The sequence below is a fragment of the Narcine bancroftii genome, chromosome 2 (genome assembly GCF_036971445.1).
Source record: "Narcine bancroftii isolate sNarBan1 chromosome 2, sNarBan1.hap1, whole genome shotgun sequence".
NCBI classification, from domain to species: Eukaryota; Metazoa; Chordata; class Chondrichthyes; order Torpediniformes; family Narcinidae; genus Narcine; species Narcine bancroftii.
This window is the reverse complement of record NC_091470.1, coordinates 52,408,925-52,436,905: the sequence shown is the minus strand read 5'-3', so window position 1 is coordinate 52,436,905 and position 27,981 is coordinate 52,408,925.

Here is a 27,981-nt window from a genome sequence, read left to right as displayed (position 1 = left end):
AAATGTGGTGGCTGCCACAAAGCTATTAAAGTGCCAGTGACCTAAGTTCAAATCTGGCACTGTCAATAAGGAGTTTCTACATTCTCCCTGTGTCTGTGTGGGTGCTCTGCTGTCCTTGTGTATGCATCCCTAGAAACTGATGTGCCGGTGGGGGGGGGGGGGGGGGGTGGCAGAGAGTAGGGGGTAGGCAACGGGGTAGACAAATTATTTGTTGAGAGAGGATTCGAGTACAGGAGTAAAAAGATATATTAGTGCAGACTTGAGGGCCTTGGAGTACTGCACTGGCAGAATTCTGTGAAATTTTGCTCTCCTTCCCTAAAAAAGGATGTACTTGCCTGAGAGGGAGTGCAGCAAACAATTACTGGACAGATTTGTGACATGTGAATTTGCCTAACATGGAGAGATTGAATACACCAGGCCCATATTCTGTAAAGTGTAGTGGATTGAGAAGTAATCTCATCGAAATTTTGGGGGGTTTTTTTGTGCAGCCGTAGAGAGTTGTAAATGCAAGTAGATGAACGTAAACTTTGTGAAGCTTCATGATCGTATTGCCAACACTGACCCATGATTGAAGGGCATGCAGGACTGGTAACTCATGTACACTATTGGGTCTATTTTATGGATTTTGGGCTGCTGATCGTGAAAATCATCTTAAAATATCCCTTACATATTTTTTTTTAGATTGTCGGACTCTGGCTTTACCTCACTCTTAATTTAGTCTATGTGTAGTCTGAGTCCAGCGTGTTCTTTGAATGAAGTGATAGGAGAAGGTATTCAGTTCAACAGTCAATTTATTACACAGCACAAGAATAAAACTTAACAGAGCTCTGGGTCAATTGTTAGTTCATAGGTCACCTGCACAGTGAGCTACTCCCCAAGACTGACCCCTATTGTCCAGTTGGCTCAGTTTATATAGATCAACCTTATCATACAGAACAAAAGTTGGCTTCCCTTGCTAGATTTCATTATCATACAGAACAAAAGTTGTCTTCCTTTGCTAGATCTTTTTGCATAAGGGTTATCACAAGTCATCTCCTGTTTTGCAGATATCTGGGGTGTAGCACTCCCATCTTAATCCTCCAGGCCAGACTATCCTGTTGTTTTGATCAGAAATTAATTCATCCCCAGATATTTCTAATCACCATTCTGTCCCTGTCTGGCCAATTTCTGCTGTTCTCTTTAACACCTCCTCATGCCTTAATCTTCCTCCTAGACTGGTTTTCCATTCCCTTTGTTTCTTGCAGGCCATTCTTTGTTCTGGTCTGGCCTGTGTCTCCTGTGCTACTCACCACCTCCTTCAGTTTGAGCATTCCTCCTAAATCGTTTTATGCATTTCCTCTACCTGTAGTTTTGGAGTAGACAATTTTGCTCAGCCAACTTTGCTCCATGCTATGATTGCCACTTAATCACATTCCTCTTTTTCCCTGACTCATGCAGTACATTTTCTTTCTTTGGCTTGGCTTCGCGGACGAAGATTTATGGAGGGGGTAAAAGTCCACGTCAGCTGCAGACTCGTTTGTGGCTGACAAGTCCGATGCGGGACAGGCAGATACGGTTGCAGCGGTTGCAGGGGAAAATTGGTTGGTTGGGGTTGGGTGTTGGGTTTTTCCTCCTTTGCCTTTTGTCAGTGAGGTGGGCTCTGCGGTTTTCTTCAAAGGAGGTTGCTGGCCGCCAAACTGTGAGGCGCCAAGATGCACGGTTTGAGGCGATATCAGCCCACTGGCGGTGGTCAATGTGGCAGGCACCAAGAGATTTCTTTAGGCAGTCCTTGTACCTTTTCTTTGGTGCACCTCTGTCACGGTGGCCAGTGGAGAGCTCACCATATAACACGATCTTGGGAAGGCGATGGTCCTCCATTCTGGAGACGTGACCCACCCAGCGCAGCTGGATCTTCAGCAGTGTGGACTCGATGCTGTCGACCTCTGCCATCTCGAGTACTTCGACATTAGGGATGAAAGCGCTCCAATGGATGTTGAGGATGGAGCGGAGACAACGCTGGTGGAAGCGTTCTAGGAGCCGTAGGTGATGCCGGTAGAGGACCCATGATTCGGAGCCGAACAGGAGTGTGGGTATGATAACGGCTCTGTATACGCTTATCTTTGTGAGGTTTTTCAGTTGGTTGTTTTTCTAGACTCTTTTGTGTAGTCTTCCAAAGGTGCTATTTGCCTTGGCGAGTCTGTTGTCTATCTCATTGTCGATCCTTGCATCTGATGAAATGGTGCAGCCGAGATAGGTAAACTGGTTGACCGTTTTGAGTTTTGTGTGCCCGATGGAGATGTGGGGGGGCTGGTAGTCATGGTGGGGAGCTGGCTGATGGAGGACCTCAGTTTTCTTCAGGCTGACTTCCAGGCCAAACATTTTGGCAGTTTCCACAAAGCAGGACGTCAAGCGCTGAAGAGCTGGCTCTGAATGGGCAACTAAAGCGGCATCGTCTGCAAAGAGTAGTTCAGGCACATATAAACTTATTAATTAATCATTTCTTTCATAATGTTTTAACCCCTAGTTTCCAACAAGATAAAATATATTTTTGTGGTTTCGTATCCTATTTTGTCGTTGAAAATTCATTTACTGCATTCGCATTTGGACTCCTTCCCTGCTGATCTTGGTGCAGTCAGTGACAAACATCGTGAAATGTTTCACCAGGACAATGCAAACATGATAAAGTGGTATCAGGGCAAGTAGAATCCATCAATGGTGGCCGACTATTGTCAGACACTGACACGAGAGACATCAGATGCTGAGTACAAACAAAAATCAGTGGGAAATCATTTTTAGGTCAGTTGAACTAACGCAATGTGTCAGCATCATTATGAGATTAAACAGGCCAAATTCAAAATTCTAAATTAAAGGTTAATTTAATGTTTCTCCGATTTTCTTTGTGATGCAGCAAATCTGAAATTACCTGTGTGTTCAGCTTGAAGTTATCTATCATAGTCCCCTTTTTTTTTCAGGAAGCAAACCTTTTGGGGGAAAAAAATTGTTGTCCAGTGTTATTTGAGGTGGGGATAGGGTAGACTGCAGCAAACTACCCCGCTCACCCCCCCCCCCCCACCCCCCATCAGAGATAGAAATAAACAAAAACAGAGAGATTTAGGGCAAGACATTCATAGAGAATATGAGGGTCACCTTCTTCACCCAGAGAGGGGTAAGAACACAGAATACTTTGCAGAGAAGAGCATTGACAGTATTTAAGGGAGTGCTGAGATGACCATTTTAATCACTTATGGAACAGTGTCACAGGTCAGTGTGAGCGAGTTGACCTTTCCAGTCTGAATTGTTTGACACTAATTAATTGATGTTGCATGCAGGGAATTTCCTGCCCACTTGTACTTTTGGTGGAAGCTCGATGAAATTTTATTTAAACAGAATTTCCAATTTGCAACTTGGGTCAGGGAAAAGTTGAAAGACATTTTGATTGACCTCCCTGCCCTACTAACTACAGAACAGTGTGGCCTGAAAATTCTTTCCACTCTCGCAATCTGCTGAAGATTTTCTTTGTCTTATCCAAGCACTTTCCTGCATTTTTATAGATTTGCTCCTGAACCTCTCGTGCACCTACTACTTCAGCAAGTTTTGTCACTGTCAAGGGGGACCACAAAGTTACTTGAAGTGAAGTCATGTAAAGGCAGCCCATTTTTGGCCCTAAGAGGCTTAGACATGCATCAGATGTGGTATTTTTCACTTCTTCAAAATTCTGGAATAACTTGTGCCTTGTGCTCAGCCTTGAGAGAGCTATTTCTGGGCTGAAAAAGATAGAAAATTTCAAAGGCTAGTTTTATTCTTTTTTCATTTGGCTTCAGATGTTACAGTGCACAGTATATTAAAGACTATTTCTTGTATGTGATGTACAACTGTTTTCAATGCATCACAAACCCCCATCCAGGCTATAATTTATACAAATATATTCCTGAGTGGATTTGTTGGATTCTCGCAGATCTTTATGGTTAATTTGTGATTGGTGAATCTGTGTCAGATCATTTAACCCGAGTTAGATTTCTAATATTCAAACATTATCTAGCTTCTCTTTTTCATACCTCTCTATTTTGGAGTCAACTTGTCATTAAATTTGCCAGAATTAATCTGAAAGATCAAACATTGCTCATTATGTCTCTGGAACGTCAGCCGAGATTATGTATTCAATTCTTCATTTGATCAAGAAACATCTGGCTGAGATGTGAAATGTGACTAGAGAATCAAAAGAAGGGATTTGACTTTGCTTCTAGAAGCCATCAACTGAGCTTGACTTCCACTCGAGATTAGAAATTGCACCTAATATATTATGTAACATTGCATCCTTTTTCCAAACAGTAAGGGCACTCAAGTTAATAGAAATAAAACAGAAAACTGTAAAAAGATAATAAAGTCAGAAAATGTTAAAAGTGTAGAATCAATCAGACAGCACATGAAAATGAAAGGACAGGTTATGGTTTGAATCTTTTACTACTATCCACATTGAAATATTGCTGCACTGGTGCTTTTGAAACATGAAAATCTCTGGCATGAAAGACAGACTGGTGATCATGGATCGATTACACCAGACATCTTGTTAAAGTTCAAAATTCTAATGGCATGTACAACCAGGTACTTTTATTTGTTGAAATAATTTATTTATACCTGTTTAACTCAGAACATGATGTATTATTCTGCTAGTATTCTATTCCAAGCATGTATTTTTTTGTTTAAAAGTAAGTATCACAAAGTCTTATAGCAATTACCTTTCACATGAGGTTTAAATCCAGGCTGACATGATCATTTTCTGTTTGCAGGCTATCAGGCTGATGCATGGGTTTTGTTCTTATCTGACAGCAAAGATAGAATTGGTGGTGAAAGAACATGAGAACAGTCGATAAGTCATCGTGTAATCTCCAGTATGCAATCTATAACAAAACCAAAATAAAGATCAACTCTGAGAGTTGCTTCAACATCTAAACATCAATATAATTACAAACGATTTAAACTGGAAAAAAGTAAAGGCCAGAATCAGAAGAAGAAATTGCTTTTTTTAACACACCAAGTGAAACAAGAAAGTCTGCAGATTCTGTGATGGAAGTTAATACACAAAAGTTTGGGAGAAACTTGGCAGGTCCCATAGTGTCTATAGGAGGCAAAAATGTTTGACCAATGTTTCAGGCCTGAGCTTTTTGTCAAGAAGCAGTCAAGGAGGAGCACAAGCCAATAGACAAGAGGCCATAGGTGGACACGGACATGACAGAGTATTGATCTGGAGAGGAGGTGGCTCTCTGAATTCAGAACTGGAGGAAAGGAGACAGAGGGATTAGAAAAAAGAGAGATAAGAGGTGGGAAACAAGGAAAGAAGACAAAGGTGATCTGGAAAGAGAGAGACAGATGGGGGCCAACAGAAACTGGAGAAGTCTATGTTAATGCTATCTGGTTGGAGAGTACACAAAAACGGGATATGGCATGTAATTCCTCGAATTTCCAGGTGGTCTCATTTTGACAGCGCATGAGACCCTGGACAGACATGTCGGCATGAAAATGTGGGGGAATTGAAATGGGTTGCCTCTTGGCTGTTGGGCTTTGCTCCTCTCCCTGCTCTTTCCTCCTTTCTCTCCCCACCTTTGTATTTAGGTGCCTTCCCACTTTTTGCTAACACCATGACGGGATCAGGTCCGAAATGTTAATTTTATATCTTTGCCTCCTCTGGATGCTGTGGGAACTGCTGAGTTTCTCTCGCACTTTTGTAACACACTTTGTAAGAATGAATTAGAAATTAACCAAAGAGGGACATTTTGGGAGAGGTTTTCCAAAGCTTGGTGAAATAGATAGGACTGCCTAAAGAAATCTCTTGGTGCCTGCCACATTGACCACCGCCAGTGGGCCGATATCGCCTCAAACCGTGCATCTTGGCGCCTCACAGTTCGGCGGGCAGCAACCTCCTTTGAAGAAGACCGCAGAGCCCACCTCACTGTCAAAAGACAAAGGAGAAAAAACCCAACACCCAACCCCAACCAACCAATTTTCCCTTGCAACCGCTGCAACCGTGTCTGCTTGTCCCGCATCGGACTTGTCAGCCACAAACGAGCCTGCAGCTGACGTGGACTTTACCCCTCCATAAATCTTCGTCCGTGAAGCCAAGCCAAAGAAGAGGAAAGGAGAAGATAAAAGGGTTTAGAATGGAAATGTCGCATCATGGGGCTTAAGTGGCTGAAGTGGCAGTGAGATGTGAAAGGAAAAGTTGGCAGAGTGGGGCACATGGGGGCTACTGGGGTGGACAACATGTGGGAAAAGTTGGAGTATTGGAAGTACGAAGCTAAGAAAATTAAACCCTTAGGTGAAGGTGAATTGTGACCCAATACCTAGTTAACGTGGACAAGTGATGGTGAGCAGAGAGTGGTAGAATCTCCAGCATGGAAGAAGGTGACACAGCCCACACCCAGTGGGGTTTTGGCCTGAGAGTGAATTCAAGCAAATGCTATTGGATAAGCAGAACTCAAGTCTTGGGGGGGCGGGAGTGGGGGCATCTTTGGGGAGAGTTGAAACCCATTTACATGAGAGATTAAAAGTACAAATGAATTGTTATGTGACTTTGAAGGCGAGATAAATTTTCATCATGAAAAAAAAATCGGCAAAGGTTTCTGGAAGGCTTCTGAGGTGTGGATAGCGTGATGGTGTTACAGGGTTGGGAAGTTTATGCATAGGTGGGTCCTGAGGCTGAGGTAGGAATACATTGAAACTAAGCAAACAGGTGTTTAGATAACCACGTGCCAGCTGTATAATACGCAGCAGCACATTCTGAACTTCTACCACTGAGCACTGGACCCCACAGGTCAGGAATATTTGAGTTGGAGAGCTTCAAGTTCAGATTTCAATTTATTATCGCATGTCCTGAGATTGAGTAGAAGTCTTTGTTTTGCATGCTATTGGGGCCTGGCAAATTTAAATTTACAAAAAGAATGGTAAAAGAACTGTACCAAGGTTCATCCTGACAATGGTCAAAGTCAGTGTCTAAAATTTTAACATAGCAGGCAAATCAAATTAATTCCTGCCGTGCCAGGAGGAGCTGGCTTATTGGTGAAAGAATGCGATCTATGTCTCTCTCTCTCTCTCGGTTGAAAGGGGGTGGGTGTGTGTGTGTGTGGATAGTGTCTTCTTCCCCAAATTTTAATTAACAAATGCTTGTTCTACAATGTACTTCACAGAAGGGCAATGGTAGTAACACCAGCAATTCATTTGGAGTTGTGTAGCTCCAAAAATTCATTTCTTGAAGGATTCAGGTAATGCTACAAAAAGAATGCTGCATAACTTGCTGAGTTTCTCCAGCATTTATGTGTAAAATATGAATACATAATCTCCATGTTCAAAATGTGGTTACTTTTGAGAGGGCACTGTATAAAAGGGATAGATTATTGTTAACCAATGAGAGGATTTTGTATGAACATAAAAAGCAGACGCACAATTGTTATTCATTGCCCCCAGTAATTTTTCAGGTGAAGAAAGCTAACTAATTTTGCATTTCTGATGGTGCATCATTTGACTCCCATTGCAATATCACAGCAATTCTCTTTCTAGGCCACATTCAGCACTACTATTTTAATTGCAGCTTTTCAGTCTAAAACTTTTGAAATTACTTTCTACTTCTGGAGGCTTAATGCAGTATTTGTCTTCTGTCAGGAAAAATCATTGGTGCCCTTTGATTTGTAAAGTCAGGATACTGGGCCATCAGAAAGTTGACAACTTGCTTCAATGCATCGAATTTCTTGTTTATTTTTATTGTATGACAACATTGTTTGACTGGTTTAATGTATCCTAGATTTTGTACTTTAAATGGACGGGAGGGGGGAGGTAGGGAGGGTGGGATGGGAGGGGGCGGGGGGAGAAAATGGCACTGTATATATTTGAAAAGGAAAAAGTATGTATCATGGTTAATGTGGTTTATGGTGTGAAAAATAATTTTTTTTTTAAAGTTGTAACGAGGCAATTATTCATGTTTCAAAGATTTTATCTGGGAATGTTTTGCTCTTCCTACTGATTCCCCTAAGCAGCATGTCTGCTGCATGCATTTTCTGGGTGTCCCTAACTAAGCAAACTCAAGCCGCCTTCTTCCTGGATTGGAGATCACCTGCAGCTGTAAGGTGCAGATCCAACCAGCCAACTGAATTTGTATGTCAGCAAGAATCTACTCCCATTACATACAGATACCGTGGTGATTAGCACAATTGACCCAGGATTAAATCTGGTGCTGTCTATACATTCACCCTGTGTCTGCGTGGGTTTCCTTGGGTGCTCCATTTTCCTACCACCCTCCAAAATGTACGGCGTTGTAGGTTAATTAGGGTGAAATTGGGTGGCAGGGTCAGAATCGCTTCTACCATGCTGTAAATAAATTTAATGTAAATTTAAAATCACAGCTCTCTGTAACAATAAATTGAATTGATCCAGCTCATACCAAATCCTCCTTTGAATATTATGGTATCTCCTTCTCATTCCTTAGATTTTCCACTGCTCATACAAGTGAGCATTTTAAATTTCTTCTATTTCACATTGCATTTTATTATTCTGCTGCTTTAATGCCCCTCCTCTATGAAACTAATTGTATGCTTAAGGTGCAGACCAGGAGATTAATTCTGCCTTTTGCTTGCTGGTGAGAGGGTGTACACAACTTGTACTGGGTTAAACAAAAAAAAGTCTACAGATTCTGGGGTTGAGTGCAATACACAAAACTTCTGGAGGAACTCGGCCCGTCCATAGGAAGTAAAAGGTAACTAATGTTTTTGGCCTGTGCTCTTTACTTTCTATGGATAGTGCCTGACCTGCTGAGCTTCTCCAGCGTGTTTGTGTATTGCACAAATTAAATTGGGCCCTGTCAGTCTCTCCCAGTAATCCTGCTTGACTGGTGCTGTTGCACTAGATGTTCTGGTGCTCTGGGAATATGTTGGTGGGTCCAGGCCCTTGATTTCTGAGAAAAGGGTTTTCTATAGTTAAATAGTCCCTAACAGTCCCAGAACATGTTCATCCACAGGTCATTAGTCGTAGTTCACAGAAACATGAGGTTGTATTCCTCAACTTTCCTTTCCTATCCAAGTACCTGTTCTACATCCTCGTTTTCATTTGTGATTCTGCCAACAACAATGGTGTCATATGTAGATAGGATTGGAATTGTGTGGCCACAGAGTAATGAGTGTATAGGGTGTAGAGCAGTGGGCTAAGCACTCATCCTTGAGGTGCACCTATGTGGATAGTGAGTATAGAGTGCCTCGAAAGAACCAAAGACTTGTTGATCCAAACCAAGGCTTTCATTAACTAAAAGACTGGAGCATATCACAAGTAGGTCGACCAGTCCAGTAGGTCTGGCTAGGAGCGATCCTTTAAGACCTGCCAGTAGGTGTGGCTATGCTCTCAGCCAATCACAGTCATCCTACACTACCATCTGTACATATGTACATATACACATTGGTGATAGAATCTGTACTACCACAGTGAGGAGACATTGTTTCCAATTCGTACTGACTACGGTTTTCCCATGAGAAAGTCAAGGATCCAGTTGCAGAGGAGGGTGCAAAGGATCAGGGTTTAGAGCTAATTGACCAGCATTGAGGGAATAATGGAGTTGAAGGATGAACTGTAGTCTATGAAAAGCAGCCACATGTTTGAGTTGCTGTTTTTGAAGTGATCCAGAGCTGAGTGGAGAGCCAATGAGATTGCGCCTGCTGTGGAACAACTGTGACGATAGGTGAATTGCAGTGCGTCCAGACCTTTGCTTAGGTAAATGTTAATTCTGCCCATGACCAGCCTCTCATAGCATTTCATACAATAGAAATGAGTGCTACTGGGCGATAGTCATTGAGCAGCTCACACTACTCTTCTAGGGTACCAGGATGATTGATGCCCTTTTGAAGCAGGTGGAAACCTTTGACTGCAGCAATGAGAGGTTTAAAATGTTTCTGAATGCTCTGGCTAATTGGTTGATGCAGATTTTCAGGGCCTGATACCTTGCGAGGGTTTACCCTCTTGAATGATGTGCTAACCTTGGCCTCAGAGATACATATCACAGGGTCTACAGCATAGGCAGGGATTCTCCTAGGCACTGTTGGGTTTTCCTTCTCAAAGTGGACTTAGAAGGTGTTCAGCTCATCAGGTAATGAAGCACCTATGGTGTTTGCCCTCACTTTGTAGGCTGTAATGGCCTGCACTCCCTGCCATAACTGGCTGGTATCTGTCTCTGTCTCTAGCTTCCTCCAGAATTGCCTCTTTGTTTCAGAGATAGCCTTCCGCAGGTTGTACCTAGACTTCTTGTAGAGATCTGGATCTCCAGCCTTAAACACCCTTGATCTTGCCCTCATCAGGTTGTGAATTGTCTGATACATCCAAGGCTTCTGATTGGGGAACACCCAGTATGTGAGCGTGGGCACACACTCGTCCACGCAGGTCTTGATGAAGTCAGTCACACATGTTGCATATTAGTTCAAGTCTTGAATATGTATCAGTCCACTGATTCAAAGCGGTCCTCCACCTCCCTTGACCATACATTCGCCGTCTTCACTACTGGTGCTGTGGTCCTCAGTCTCTGCTTGTATGCCTGGAGTAAAAGTACAGCCAGGTGATCAGACTTTCCAAAGTGTGGTCATCGTATGACTCGGTTGGCATTCTTCATGGTGATGTAGCAGTGGTCAAGTTTGTTGGCTCCTCTGGTCTCACATGTGACATGTTGGTGGTAGTTCATTAGAATCTTTGTGAGGTTGGCCTGATTTAAGTCCCCTACAATAATTAGGAAGGCATCAGGCTATGCTGTCTCGTGGCCTGCTGATCACATTGCTCAATCCCTCCAGTGCCCACCTGATGGTAGCCTGGGGCAGAAAATACACTGTGACCAGGATGATGGCAGTGAACTCCCTTGGCAGGTAGAATGGACGGCACTTACTTCCCAGATGTTCCAGGTCTGGGGAGCAGGACTAGGACATAACCATCATGTTTGTGCCCCACGATGAATTGATGATGACACAAACACCACCTCCCCTGGTTTTTCCTGACACCGGTGTCCAGTCAGCTTGGTGGAGGGTATAGCCATCGGGCTGTAGCGACGTGTCCATAATGTTTTTGTTTAACCATATTTTTGTGAAGTACATCACATAGCACTCCCTGATACCTCTCTGATGATGTAATCTGGCTTAAAGTTTATCAAGTTTGTTTTCCTAATATTCTTAAGTACGCTCCTGTATCCCCAGAAAACGTAAAAGGATTTGCTTGATACCAGTTGCTTCACCTGATATATGCTTCCTTATTTCTGATCAAACTTTTAATTTCCTTTGTAATAAATTACAGAAGTCTGCCAACACAATGGTTGAATTGAAAACAATGCTGGAGAAGCTTAGCAGGTCAAACTGTGTAATTTATATAGCAAAGATAAAGATACATAACCAATATATCAGGCTTGATCCCCTCATCAAGGCATGAAAAAATGTAGACAGGGAACCCCCCCCCCCACCATTATTCCTACCCCGTCCCTCCCCTCCACCATTCTCCTCCCCTCTACCATTTTCTTCCCCCCACCATTTTGTTTGCAGCCCTGTCTACATTTTTTCATAACTTGGTGAAGGATTCAAGCCTGAAACGTTGGTTATGTATCTTTAACTTTGCTATATAAAGTACACTGACCTGCTGAACTTCTCAAACATAGTGTTTTCAATTTCCTCTGGTGTACAAAATGTCATAAATTTTCCACCTCTTCTTTCTACCCCAACAAGGACATACTGACCCTGAACACTTACTATCTCTCCTTCAAGAAAACTCCCAGTTATCTAATGTTGTTTTCCCTTCAAACAGCTGCTCCCAATCAATTTTTCTCAGGTGCTGTTTTACACTATTGAAATCAACCCTCCCCCAAATTAATACAGGAACACCAGTCCCAACCGTACCTTTTTAATGGCTACCTTGAAATTTATCAAACCATATTCATAGTCTCCAAATGGTTCCTCTGCAAGCACTTCCACCAATTTCTCACCCTTTCTCCCAAATACAAAGTCAAGTACAGCCCTTTCCCTCATCAGATTTTATTCATGCTGCTTTAACAATTGCGGTTTGCTTACATTTTGGGCAATTCTAATCAAGGTCAGGAGAGTAAATATCCCCCATGACTACCATCTTAATGTTTTTACATCTAACTGTGACTTGCTAACATATCTGTTCTAATTTCTTCTAACTATTGCCCATAACCCCTTCACCCTAATTTCATCCATTTATAAAAAGATATAAAGTCATGACCATTTGGATTCTGAGTGAAAGAGCATGGAAATATTATCATACAATTAGTCCAAGGTCCAATATGTTCCACCAGTGCACCTCCACTTTGGCCATTATTTCAGTCTACTAGCACTTCCTAGATACATTATCAATGAGCACAAATCAGCCAGTAATATAGCTGGTTTAATCCTAAATCTGTTCAAGATGTTCCAACTGAGTAAACATTGAGATGTTCCAATTGAGGAATAGGAACATTCCAATTTACATCAACGTTCCATGTTATTTGAGGACATTCCCCCTCCTGTCTACCAATTGTTACCATTGGCTCATTTTCAAGATGCCATGAAATAATAATCCAAACAAGGATCACAAGAATTTTCTGAAAAAAGCCACACAATTTGATTAAAATCAGGCAGATGTTTGCTTGGTGCAAGATGGAATGTCTATGTTGACATCAGATCTTTAGTGAGGGGGAAAAAAAGCCCAAGGTAGGCTTAACAATCAGACAATGATGTATTTAAGTCAATGCATCTATAAATAGTTGTGGTTTACCAGTAAAGTATTCATTCTATCGCCATATAACACAATCTTATATGGCGAGCTCTCCACTGGCCACCGTGACAGAGGTGCACCAAAGAAAAGGTACAAGGACTGCCTAAAGAAATCTCTTGGTGCCTGCCACATTGACCACTGCCAGTGGGCTGATATCGCCTCAAACCGTGCATCTTGGCGCCTCACAGTTTGGCGGGCAGCAACCTCCTTTGAAGAAGACCGCAGAGCCCACCTCACTGACAAAAGGCAAAGGAGGAAAAACCCAACACCCAACCCCAACCAACCAATTTTCCCCTGCAGACGCTGCAACCGTGTCTGCCTGTCCCGCATCGGACTTGTCAGCCACAAACGAGCCTGCAGCTGACGTGGACTTTTACACCCTCCATAATTCTTCGTCCGCGAAGCCAAGCCAAAGAATTCATTCTATGCTGAATGGCAGATTCCTTTTCTCCTTGTAAAACAGCAAGGATTTGTCATTCTAAAAACGCATGCTGACATGGATTTGTGCAGAGGACCTCCCTCACTTGGGAGGCCAGGGGCTATAATTTCCATTCATGTTTTGTATGCACGGCATTATGCATATCAATGTTGTAAATTGCCAGGCCTTTAGCATGGCTGCACATATTAATGCGTGTCATTTAAGAAATTATGTAAAAATTGCAAACTTCACTGCACAATTTTCCACCATGACAACAAGGTTAAAGGCACCAGAACTCATACTGCAAGAATTGGGGCTGTTTCAGCTTAGCCTTTCCGTGGGGTGGTGGGTCCAATTTGGCAGTGGATAATGCATACAAAACAATGGCATTAGTGGTCAGAAACCATGAGAATCATCTGGATCATTTATTTTTGAGGATGAAACAAGTGCAGTGGATGATGGTGAACCCGTTGATATGGTGCATTTGGAGTTTCGAAAGATTTTTGATAAGGTCCCACATGAGATTGGAGTACAAAATGAGAGAACATGGTATAGGACAGGGCCAGCCAACCTTTTACCATGTGTGGCCCAGATAGCGTGTCAGTGGTTGAAAGGTGAGCTGCACTGATGGTACCATAAATGAAATAAATAAATAGATGGATCCATTGGGATACATTTCAAGTCAGGGAAGGCATCTTCCAATCTGGAAATGCACCAAAAATCACGAGTTAATTATTAAAATGACAGAATTTTTTAAAAAGTTAAATAGGAGGTGGGAACCACACACAGAGGGAGGAGCATTGCAAAGGTGGGAGCCTCATACCAAGCAGAGGCAGCCGTGCACCGAAGGTGGGAATGCGCACGGCATGGAGGGATGGGGAAAGGGGAAGCCATGCACAGAGAGGAGGAGCCTCACACTGAGGGGGGCTGCTGTGTTCTGGGCTGCATAAATTTGGATCGCAGGTTGCCCACCCCTGGTATAGGAGATATATACTATGTGGATAGTCAACTGGTTAACAACAGGAAATAGGAAATGGTAATAAATGTTTCCTTTTCAGATTGGCAGGCATTTACCCGTGAGGTACCACAAGGTTCATTCCTGGGACTCCAGCTATTTACAATCAACACTGATCTAAATGAAGGAATTGTACATAACATTTCTAAATTTGCAGATGACACTAAGCTAGGTGGCCGTGGGAACAGAGGGGAAGATTCCAAGAGTCTACAAAGTGATTTGTCAGATGAGGAGAGTGGGCAGAAATGCATGGCAGATGCAATGTATCATAGATAAATGTAAAGTAATTCACTTTGGTGGGAAAAATAGGATTATTATCTGAATGGTGACAAACTTAAAAAAGGTGAGGTGCAACAAAACTTGGTACAGCACTCTTCGAAGGTTGGAATTCAGGTACAATAGGCAGCGAAGAAACCAAATGACATGTTAGCTTTCATTGCGAGAGGTTTTGAATATCAATCAGGGAGGTTTTAGTCAAGTTGTATAGACCACACACAGAGTATTATGTGCAGTTTTAGCGTCCTACTCTGAACATTTTTGCCATTGAACAAGTGCAGCAAAGGATCACCAGACTGGGATGACAGGACTGATGTAGGAAGATAGACTGGGGTTATGCTCATTGGAATTTAGGAGAATGAAAGGGATTCTCATGAGACATGTAAAATTCAAACAAGACTAAACAGGACAGTTGCAGAAAGAATGTCCCCAATATAGGGGAAGCCCAGAACAAGGGGTCATTGTCCACAAAGAAAGGGTTAGCCATTTAAGACTGAGACCATGAGGAGAAACGTTTCCACTCAGAGTTGTGAACTTGTAGAATTACTGACTACAAAAAGTTGTTGAAGCTAGTTTACATTATTCTTGTAGTTCAGTGAGACAATTGTGTGCTACAAATTGCGTGTAATAAATGAAAGCTGGTACCATTTACATTATTTTCTAAGGAGTATTAAATACATTGTGCAAACGTCCCACTTCTCTCTTTATGATGGAAGGAAGATCATTGATAGAGCAGTGTAAGATAGTTGGGCTTTGGATACTGCAAATGGAATGCTTGCAGTGATGTCCTGGAACTGAGATTATTAATCTTTATTAACTACAACCATCTTTCTTGCATTTGGTATAGCTTCAGCTCTTGAAGTGCCTCGCCCCTATTACCTTTGGACTTCAATTTTCATTGAAGTTCGTTCACATTGCAAGAGACCAAAATCTGTTTTGATGTCAATGGCACTCGTTCACTTCTGAAATTAAGAGTTTATGCCTGTGGTTGGATTAAGGTTATAGCATAATCCAGTGAAACCAAACTGACCTGTGCAGCACAAGGAATCAATGATTGTTCCACATTTTCTGCCATTGCCCCAAGCTGAGAAGAGGATGTTGGCCCTGGAGCCATCTTAAGGTATTGAGTGGCAGAAGTGCCTTAAAAATAAATAAAATCAACCTAAAACTTTTTTTTTAACTAATTTAAAATATTGAACAAAACAAGGAATAACACACGTACGCGTGTATGTATTTTTACACACACACACGTATTTATTTCCCCATAATTTTGTAATTTTCATTGAAATAAAAAATAGCTGTGGATCCTCTGCTAGGTCTGATCTAGCTCAGAATCCAAGAACAGATTCCCCAGTGCCAATGTTGGAAAATATCAACAACTTTCCTTTTCATTATTGAACTTTATGCAGAGTCTAATGGTGGTAAATGATTGGCAAAGCTTGGATGATCTATTCAACACTTGTGCATTCACACAGAAATGTGGGTTGCCAGCAAAATAGCAGATTATATCTAAGTGATGATGCGTGGCTAGATTTCCTGCAATCCATTGATGTTAATAATGCCGTTGCATACTATAGTTTAATTAATTTCAGAATAAAAAGATTAATCTCTGGTCTGTTTCCTGTTCAAAACATGTAGGTTTTACTGCTGCATTAGAAATAAAATCATTATTGTGAGTAAAGAGTCATGTGATTCTTCCCAAATATGTCAACCTTAATTTCTGCAGGTAAAAAATTGCTTCCTGATGATGGTTTAATTTGAATAATAAACCTCCAATGTGATTTTCTTTCCCAAAGACTTTTTCAAGATTTCATCAAAAATACCCAATATGGTCACTACCACTAATTATTCCGATAATCATTACAGATGCAGAAATGACTGGCTGTGGAACTCCGGAATATTCAAAAAGATGTTAGTCACACTTTCGTTTTCTGTGCCATAGAGGTGCAGTTACACTGTGTCTCATCGATTCTGACACAGGGACCGTGCTTGTCATGTGGCAACAGGAGCTCGGAGTCTGGATCCAAAACACAGACAGTGCAAAGACCTACAAATGAGACTGCAGAATTCCTGGACATGTTCCTGCCTCAATTTTGTTCATATTCACCAAACTGGCAACTTGGTATCAGGACCATGTAAGGAGCATCTTAAAGATGGAAAGTCAGAGGATGTTAGCAATGGAATTTCAGAGTGGGGGAGTGCAAAATAACTGACAAAATAACAGAAAATGGACAGGAGGAGCAGGAGAACAGAATAGAAAGTTGCAATCAAAGTGTAATCTCCTTTGAGCGATTGGTCCTCAGAGAATGGATATCCTTCTGTGAAATAAAGACACTGTGAGATAGCCTTTCTGTGCGAATGTGATTGTTGTCATTTGTTTGCCTCACTGGACTTTTGAAAGAAATTTGCTACGTTTTGATCAGTGACAGTTTTTGATTTTCTGCTTTGCGCACTTGGGATCTGTATAAGCTAATGTACAGAGCAGAGGCATTGAACTGTTACAGTCCGTACAGGAACAATGACAGGCAACATTCATCAGGAAAATGTTGACGTCATAAGAAAAATGATAGACAGTGCAGGATAGATCAAAAGCTTCAAACATCTCAGAAGCCTGGTAAGGATAAAAGAAAACACACAAATGTGGAATCCAAAAATATAAGTAGAAGCTTTCAGAAACCCACATCATGCCCAACATATCATCAAATAAATGGGAAGGGGGGGGGGGAGGGAGGGAGGGGGGAAAAAGGGGAGAAAATGACACTATATATTCAAGAGAAAAATGTCTGTATGTATTTTGGTCAGTATGGTTCATAGTGTGAAAACTTAAAAAATTTAAAAAAGAAAAAAAAGAGAGAGAATGGAGCTTCATTAAAAACTGTTCCTGAATTAATGTATATTTTTAGCACTTCTTGATAACTCAATAGAAAAATACAAAAGAGTTAGATGTCTAAACTTTGTCAATCCTGAAAATTTCACAACTGAAACTTTTACATTGCGCATCCTAAGCTAAAATAAATATTCCCTTTTTGCCAAGTGTTCACAATAGTGTTTGCTTAACAGATAACTTTAAGATTTAGGTTTAGTTTATTTTTAAAAAAATTATTCTCACCTCATCCAAAAGCAACTTTAACATTTTCAGTGATTCTCATAGCAAACAATATTAAATTAATTTTTTGCTTTTGTGTTTACCATGGCAAAGATCACGTGATCTTTGGAATTCAGAAAGAGGATATGGATGTCTTGAAACATATCCACATTGCAGAAGTAGTGCTGGCAGTCTTGAAGCTCAATGAGGTGGATAATTCCTTGGGGCCTGACAAAATGAATCCACGAATGTAATGGGAAGAAATTGGTGGGGTCTTGGCAAAGATATTTGTATTCTGGTCGGCCTTGAGTGAGGTACCAGAAGGCTGGAGAATGGCTAAGGTTGTCTTTATTTAAGGAGGTCTGAAAGAGAAAGCAAGGGAATTACAGGCTGGTGAGTCTAGTGAGAAAGTTACTCAGTGGAATTCTGAGAGGTGGGATCTATTTGTATTTGGAAAGGAATTTTATATAGTTTTTTTGAAGAGGTGACCAACAGGAGAGAAGAGGGCAGGACTACATGGACCTTAGCAAGGCACAGTGGAAGGTTAGATCACAGAGGATCCAGGGTGAGCTGGCCAATGGGAATCCAATTTGGTTTGGTGGAAAGACCCAGACAATGGTAGTGAAGAGTTGTTTATCAAATCGGCCTGTTATGGATGTTGTGTCATAAGGATTGGTGCTGGATCCACTGTTGTCCATCATCTTTATTTGTCATAAATGTTGTACAAGGTACAAATGCACCAAAATACTTGTTGCATCCAAACAGTTCAAAGTTCAAATTTATTGTCAGAGTATATCCATGACATCACATACAACACTGAGATTCTTTTTCTTGTGGGCCAGGCAGAATTTCTACATATTGGTAGTGCAGAAAACTGCACTCAAGAAAAGATACATATGCAAAAGAAAGAAATACAAACAAAGAAGTAAGTGCAAGAAAAAATGCAGTACAGTAAATAAATATTCAGCATTAAATACAGTGTGAAGTAAGAGTCCTTAAATGAGTCATTGATTGAGTGTCATTTAGGAGTCTGATAGTGGAAGGGTAACAACTGTTCCTCAATTGGATGGTCTGAATCTTGTGGTACCTATACTTCTTTCCTGATGGCAACAGCGAGAAACAGAGTGTAGATGACATTTTCCATTTTCTAGCATTAACCAATTTCAAAAAGTGTCATCTTCAAACAAACGCAAGGATGATATTCTGAATTACAATCTTATCAATCCAATAAACCAAACTCTGTAAATGCAGATTTATGTAGCTTTGATTGGTTAATATAAACAGATAAACATTTTGCATAACTTCACATCAAGATTTTCATAACGATGAATAAACGAAGCATTTGGCTATATTTAAAGACATCACGATATAAGATGATAAGACAAATTAAGATGATAAATGATTCAGACAAATTCAAAGAAAAGTATTTCCAGCTCACGTATCTTCCATGGTTCTTCGAAGAACTCCAAGTCTGCACGGATATTACAACATATGACAACATAGTAACCATGTTAACACTACAAACAATACTTATCATTAAAGGGATAGGCACAAAATTAACTAAGAAGCAAAAACACAAGGTTTTAACCTTTACACAGAGCATGTCCTGGGTGGTGTGGATCCTTGATGATTGCCGCTGCTCTCTGATGGCCGTGTTCCATGTAGATTTTCTCAATGGTGGGGAAAGTTTTGCCTTGACATATTGGGCTGTGTCCACTGCCTTTTGCAGTGCTTCCATTCAGAGTTATTAGTACCCCCATACCAGGCTGTGATGCAGCACTTCACACTTTCCACTACGCATCCGTAGAACTTTGCCAAGGTTTTCAATGTCATTACTAAACCTCCGAAAACTTCTGAGAAAGTAGAGGCACAGACATGTTTTCTTCACGATGACATTTGTATGAGGGCCGAGGAAAGGTCCTTCAAAATGATGACTCCCAGGAATTTAAATTTGCTCGACAACTCCATCTTTGGTCCCCCAATGATCACTATATTTTACACCTCTGATTGTCCTCTCCAAAACTCCACGATCAGCTCTCTCTTTGGTTTTGATGACATTGAGTGCAAGGTTGTTGTTAGTACACCATGCAGCCAAGTTTTCAATCACCCTCCTGTATGCTGACCCTTTTATACAACCCACTACTGAGGTATCGCCAGCAAGTTTGTAAATGGTGTTGCTGTTGTACCTAGCCACACATTCGAAGGTGTAAAGCAAGTTGAGCAGGGAGCAAAGAGTACAGCCCTGTGGTGCACCAATATTGGTGGAGATTGTGGAGGATCTGTTCTTACCAATCCTCCCTGATTATGCTCTGGAAGTGAGGAAATCAAGGATCCAATTACACAGTGGCATATTGATGCACAGGTCTTAGAGTTTGCTGATCATTTTTGAAGGGATAATAGTGTTGAATGCTGATCTATAGTCAATGAAGAACATCCTGATGTATATGTCTTTGCTGTCCACGTGTTCCAGGGCTTTGTGTTGAACCAGTGAGATGGCATCTGCTGTTGACCTGTGGCTGCAGTAGCCAAATTGGAATGGATCTATGTCGCCACTCAGGAGCTGGTTTGTTTCAAAACAGCCTCTCAAATCACTTCATGACTGTGGATGTGAGTGCCACTGGTCAGTAGATACTACTTATAAGAAAAACTATGATTGTAAACTAATCAAATTAAATTTAAAAAACAATAAATACAGAAGACAGACAATAATTATTCATTGTAATACTCTTGCAGAAAAGGTGTCTTGCAATCATGTTGTCGTTTTGTGCTGTTCAAACAGTCCATGATTAGTGTACAAAGTGGAAGTTTGATAATTGTTGGAAAGAATCTATTGTTGAACCAAGAGGTGCTAGTTTTCAAGCCTCCTTACCTTCTGCCTGAAGGTAGCAGGAGAACAATTTGCGACCAGAATGATGGGGGGTCCTTTATGATGTTGGCTGTCTTCTTAAGGCAGTGCCTCACGTAGATATGAGGTCAGAGCCTGTAATGGACTAGGCTATGTTTGATACCTTCTGCATTCCCAGGCATTTGAATTATCAAACCAGGCTATGATACAGCCTGGCAGTATACTTTCCACATACATCTGTCAAGCTAGATCTCCTCAGGCACCTTAGGAAGTGGAGGCTTTGGTGTACTTACTTCACAGCTCCCTCAATGGACTGACTTTAGGAAATATTTGTCAAGAATTTCAATGAGAATGTCTTTGATATGGTAAATTTGCTGATGACACTAAAAGTGGTGGAATAGAGAAGAGTGAAAATAGTTATCTCAGATTACATCAGGATCTGGATCCATCTAGAAAGTGGGCCAGATGGAATTTAACACTTACGAGTGCAAAGTGTTATATTTTGCAAAGTTGGGGCTTAATAAATGGCAGGGCCCTGGAGAGTGGCAGAAAACAGAGACACAGAATGTGATAGTACATATGTACATATGTACAGATGGTAGTGTAGGATGACTGTGATTGGCTGAGAGTGTAGGCACACCTACTGGCAGGTCTTAAAGGATTGCTCCGAGCCAGACCAGGTCATTCTGGACTGGTCAACCTACTTGTGATATGCTCCAGTCTTTTAGTTAATAAAAGCCTTGGTTTGGATCAACAAGTCTTTGGTTCTTTCGACGCGCATTACACAGAAGAATCCGATCAGAATTTATTGTCGTGAACATGTCACAAAATTCAATGTTGTGCAACAGTATTATAGGTGCAAATTTGGCTTTAAAATACATTTAAATAAAATTAGACAGAAAGAAGAGAAAGTGAGGTAGTGTCTGGGGTTGATTGTCCATTCAGAAATCTGATGGCAGAGGGAAAGAAGCTGTTTTTTGTTACATTGACTGTTCGCCTTCAGGCTCCTGTACCTCCTGGTAGATGGTAGCAGCATGAAGAGGGCATAGCTGGGTGGTGAGGGTCCTTGAGAATTGAGGCTTCTTTCTTAAGACACTGCCTCTTGTAGATGTCCTCAATACAGTGAAAACTGGTACCCACGATGGCGCTGGCAAAATTCACGACTCTCTCAACTTTTCTTGTCCTATGCATTGGCACCTTCATACCAGACAGTGACCCAACCAATCAAAATGCTCTCCATGAAATTTGCAAGAGCCTTTGGGTGATATACCAAATATCTTCAAACTCCTCACAAAGTGTTTCCTCTGATGAGCCTTCTTCATGGTTATGTCAACATGGAGGTCCCAGGATAGATCTTCAGAGATGTTGACATCCAGGAATTTGAAGTTCTTAACCCTTTCCACTGCTAACCCCTTGATAAGAACTGGTTTGTGTTCTTCCAGTTTCCCCTTCCTGAGGTCCACAATCAATACCTAGTTTAGCAAATATTGAGTGTAAGGTTGCTGTTACGACATCACAATAGACATTGATCTATCTCCCTCCTGTACACTTCCTCATTGTTGTCTGTGATTCTGCTGGCAACCTGAGGTGTCATCAGAAAATTTATAGATGGCATTTGAATTGTGCCTAGTCACAGTCGTGGGTATAGAGCGAGTAGAGCAGTGGGCTAAGCACACATCCTTGAGGTGCGCCTGTGTTGATTGTCAGTGAGGTGGAGAGTTTCCAAATTTGTATAGACTATAGTCTTCTGCTAAGGAAATCAAGGATCCAGTTGCAGGGGGTGGGAGGGGCACACAGAGACTCTGGTTTTGCAGTTTGTTCGCCAGTATTGAGTGCATGATGGTGTTGAAAGCTGAACTGCAGTCGATGAAGTGTAGCTTGATGTTACTGTTGTCTAGGAGATCCAGGGCTGAGTAGAGAGCCAGTGAGACTGCATCTGCTGTGGAGCGATTGTGGTGGTAGGTGAAACACAATGGGTCCAGATCTTTATTTAGGTATGAGTTAATTCTGGCCATGACCAACCTCTGAAAGCATTTAATCACAGTAAATGTGAGTGCTACTGGGCAATAATCATTGAGGCAGATCACCCTGCTCTTCCTGGGCAGTGGGATGATTGATCCTCTTTTGAAGCAGGTGGGAAGCTTTGACTGCAGCAATGAGAGATGGAAAATGTCTGTGAACACTCCAGCTAGTTGGTTGGCATAGAATTTCATGGCCCTGCCAGGTACATCATCAGGGCCTGACATGTTGCAAAAATTCACTCTCTTGAAGCATGCCTTGGATACAGAAAGGTTCAAAAATACATTTGGCTAACTTGGCTTTATTGGTCAGAGCATTGAATACAAGAGTTGAGTCATCATGTTACAATTGCATAAGATATTGATGAGACCACACTTTGGAGTACTGTGTACCTTGCTTTTAAAAGATATCATTAAGCTGGAAAGAGGGTAGAAATGATTCACAGTTTGGTGAATTGGAGTGTAAAAGAATGAGGGGAGATTTGATATAGGGTATACAAAATGATGATAGGTATAGATAGAGAAAATGCCAGCAGGCTTTTTCCACTTAAATTAAATGAGATAATCTTGATAGGATATGGGTTAAGTGTGAAAGAGAAAAGTTTAAATGGAACACAAGAGTGAACTTCACACAGAGAGTGCTGTGTGTGTGGAATGAGCTGACAGCTGAATTGGTAAATGCAGGCTCCAATTATGGCATTTGGATAGGAATGTGAATGGGATATGGTCCAGGAAAAGGTTAATGGAACTAGGCAGAATAAATGTTTGGCACAGACTAGAAGGGATGAAGGCCTGTTTCAGTACTGTAGTGTTCTATGGTCCTATGGTTCTGTAATGCTACTGGGATTGGAGGGCTTAAGTTACAAGGAGAGTGACCATGGTCTTTAGTAAAATCACAGACAGCAATGAGGAAGTGTACAGGAGTGAGTTAGATCAGCAGGTTGAGTAGTGTTACAACAACAACCTTACTCTCAACAATAGCAAAACTAAATTGTTGATGTCAGGAGGGGGAAAATCATGAGAACACAAACCAGTCCTCGTCGAGAGGTCAGCAGTGGAAAGGGTGAAGAACTTCAAATTCTTGGGTGTCAACATATCTGAAGATCTATCCTGGGGCCTCCATGTTGATGCAATCATGAAGAAGGCTCTGCCAGCAGCTATATTTCACGAGTAATTTGAGGAGATCTGGTATGACACCAAAGACTTGCAAATTTCTCCAGGTGTACCATGGAGACCATTCTGATTGGTTGCATCACTGTCCGGTATGGAAGTGCCAATGCACAGGATGGGAAAAGACAACAGAGAGTTGTGAACTCAGCCAGTGCCCACTTGGGCATGAGTCTTCATTCCATTGAGGACACTTACAGTCTCTTAAGAAAGCAGCTCTATCCTCAAGAACCCTCACCACCCAGGCCATGCCCTCTTCACGCTGCTATCATCAGGAAGGAGGCACAGGAGCTTAAAGGTGAACACCCAACAATACATAAAACAGCTTCTTCCCTTCTGCCATCAGATTTCTGAATGAACAACATGAACCACAGACATTATCTCCCTTTCTCTTCTTTTTTGCACTTTTTAAAATATAATTTACAGCAATATTTGTGCCTGTTAAGCTGCCCCAAAATAACAAATGTTGTGACAATGACAATAAATTCTAATATGAAATAGGCTTGGTCTTTTCAAGGAGTTCAAATGTGAAGAGAATGAGAAGGGAAAGATTTGAAGGGTCATTTTTTACACACAAACGATAATCCCTATATGAAACAAAGTGCCAGGAAAGTGGTAGATGCATATACAATTAAGATACTGAAAATATATTTGGACAGGTACATGGATAGGAGTGGTTTAGAATACAAGGAAAGATTGAGCAAGTTAGGTCTTTATTCCTTGGAACGTAGAAGGCTGAGAGGGGATTTGATAGAGGTGTTTAAGATAATGAGAGGGATAGATAGAGTTGATGTGGAAAGGCTTTTCCCATTGAGAGTAGGAGAGATGGATGCAAGAGGTCATGCAAGAGTTAACAGGCAAAGGTTTAGGAGTAACATGAGGGGGAACTTCTTTACTCAGAGAGTGGTTACTATGTGGAATGGGCTTCCGGGAAAAGTGGTGGAGGCAGGGTCAATTTTGTCATTTAAGAAAAAGTTGGATAAGTATATAGATGGGAGGGGGATGGAGGGATATGGGCAGAGTGCTGATAAGTGAGATTAGAGGAGGGTACTTGGATCAGTGCGGACTAGAAGGGCCAAATTGGCCTGATTCCGTGCTGTAAGTGTTATATGGTTATATGATAGGAATGGTTTAGAAGGATACGGGCAAACTGCAGGCAAATGGGACTAGCTCAGGGAAGCAAATTGATTGGCAAGGAAGAGTTGGACTGAAGATCTTGCTCCTTGTTGCATGTCTCTTAAGTTGATATTCACGACAATTCATTTGACTGCACTGTATTTGCCGAGGTCAAGACCAGAACAGTACTCTCTGAGGAGCAATACAGAAATTTTGGATTTCCACATTTAATTGCACATTTGCATAGTCCAGAGGTCAATGTCAGATTATGAAGCTGAGTGTTTATAGCCTCAACAGTAGCCTAAGCATTGCAATCTGAATAATGTATGCTATCTTATTATCATGTATTGGATTGAATATGAAAAGCTTGTTGCTGTATTTTGTCCATGAACTAATATGGTAATCATAAAAATGTACATTTAAGTCTTTCTGTTTGAACACAATTTGTTCTGGCAATTGCAATACTAAAGCACTAATTAATAATGGGCATATTCATCAAAGTCCATCACCTTTAGAGATATCAAAGTTAACAATCAATTGTAGTTTCTTCAAAATCGATGGTAACCCAGAGCAGGAGATTTGTATTCCAAGCACATTGGAATGTGATAACATTGCTCTCATAAAAGATCCATTTGGCAGATCCTGCAAGGGCGAATGCAAACACATTCCTCCACACACATCTTCTAATGACCCACCCGCAGAATAATGTTCTCCATCATTTAATGTAATTTATGCTGTGCTTATACTTTCTACTCTTCAGCAAGCAGCAAGTGGGTGGGTTGAACCTACACTGTAAAAATTCAATAGAGTTTGCAAGTATAATTAAATACAAATGATATTCTTTTGAAATATTTGGAGCTTTTATGTAAATTAACTTACATATTATATTATTGTGGATTTATTTAATTCAGAAACCATTTTACCTAACCATCTGGAAGAGATTATCTTTCCTATCAGTATGTTTTTATTCTTGATCAGTATCTAAATTTCTTCACCTACCTGTCTAATATGGACTCCTCATAAACTCAGCATTTAATACCTTTTCTGTATTAAACTCTGGGGGTATTTTTCTTTGTGGACACAATAATTCTTTAAGTACCTGCAACACATATTGTGAGCCGCTGTTTTCATTTTTATGAAAAGGGTTTCGTATTCTTCTGTTTCTATGGAAACCAAGGCAGCACAAGCAATAAACGTTTTTCAATAGCTGTCAACTATATGCAGGGGCTTTAATCACTTCTCACAAGAGGGAACATCTGTTCTGCAATACTTTGACACTTTACATATCTAATGCAAACTCCTAATAAATGATCCTGTTTTTGCATTCACTATCCTTTGGTGTTTAGCCCCTTGGAAATCATTTAATTGGAAATAGAATGAAGAAGAGCAGTTGTCAATAACAGAGTGGGCCAAGTCTCAGTGAGCATTGCCAGTGGTTCAGATTTGAACTGCTACTGGTCAGCCAATTAAACAGGTGTAATCTTGAACCTGCCTGGATATGCTTTAAAATGTGCAAGTCCAGGTCTGGGTGAATGACAGACAAGCAGCATCTGTTACTGGAATCCATGTAAGGTTCAGCTGTGGGACCCAGTCTTTCGAGGGTTCCTCAGAATTAAGCTGCAAAATGTGTCCTTGAAACCTGATACACAATCCAAAATTCTTTTGATCTCTGTGGGGACTCGAGGCTAACAAATTAAGGGCCAAGGGGTAAAATTAAGTTTGTTTAAATTATTTAGCTTTAATTTCAAGTTCTTAATCATTGAAGTTTTTTTTATTTAACATATTTATATTTAAATGAAATTAAGATGGTTACTTCACAGAGACATCTAAAACTCCATGAAAATCCATGGCAGTTTTCACAGCTGGCAAAACTCTACCCCCAGCTTTGTCTTCTCATGTGGGTGGTTGGGACCATTTGGAATTCATTGCTTCCTCCAGGTGCAAACAGCTTCCTTTTGCATACAGTCCAGGGAATATTGTATGTAGAACAGAGCAACACAAGAATAGGCCCTTTGGTCATAATGACTGTGTCGAGCAATATCAAATTAAACTAAATCTAATCCTCTCCAAGGCTTTCCTACACTGCTGTGAAACTCAGTGGTCTATAATTTTCTAGATTATCCCTATTTCCCTTTTCAAACACAGAAACAACACCAGCCACTCTCCAGTCCTCCATAACTTCTCCTGATGCAAGTGAGGATGCAAAAATATTTGTAAAGGCCCAAGGAATCTCCTTTCTTGCCTCTTTCAACAACATCAGTGCGTAATTTACTCTGGCAGGAGCCTCATTCCTTCCTATCAAAAGATGCAGAACAAAAAATATATTAGTGCTGGAAAATAAAATTCTAAATGTTGAAGATGATCATTTCAGTATTGATGTGGCGCATTATATAAAGCATTGGGAATTTCCAACACAGCTGTTGCCATAATAGCCATAACAGGTCCCATCACGACCTGTCAACATACCCACCTTAATGCTCTTTAAAAAAAATCCAGCACTGCATCTTCTTTATCTCAAATACATGAACACCTTAGCATTCTCTGCACTGCTCTTATGACCCTCCATGTCCTTTTCCTGGGTAAAGTACAATGCTACTTCCTCAGACTCCAGGCATATAAATTTCCCTCTGTCCTTGAGTGGTCCTATCCCGTCCCATGTAATTTTTTTGTTTTTGATGCATGCCCTGGGATTCTCTTTAATCTTATTCACCAGGGAAATGTTGTGACCTCTTTTATGTGTCCTGATCCCCTCCTGGAGCTCCTTCCTGCAAACATTATATTCCTCAAGGATCCTACATTATTTTAGCCTCCTAAACTTTACACATGCATCCTTTTTTTCTTTATTATTAAATTCACAACTTCTGTTATCATCCAAAGTTCTCTTACCTTGCATCTGTGCCCTACCTCCATATTAGAACATTCCACTCTGATCAGTCTGTGTGGATGGATGAACCCAACTCTGAGCAGAAGGATATCTCACAATATTTTGAGTGAACATGGTACCTGTATCGCATTACATGCATAATTTTATTTCCCTATGGTCAGGAAACAATCATTCATTGTTTCATGTGCACATTTTGTTTTCTTATATGTTGATATCTTCTCTAGACATTGAATTCAGTTCAATGAGTCCGTGTTGGGTTTCGGTACCATCAATACATTCCCCTTCACTTATTTTCCCTGTAACCAGTTCTCTCCCATGAAATCTACCATGAGCCCCCTATTTTCAGTCTACATTGGGAGCAATTTTCAGCAGCGAATTAACCAACACATATTTGGAAGGAAATCCAT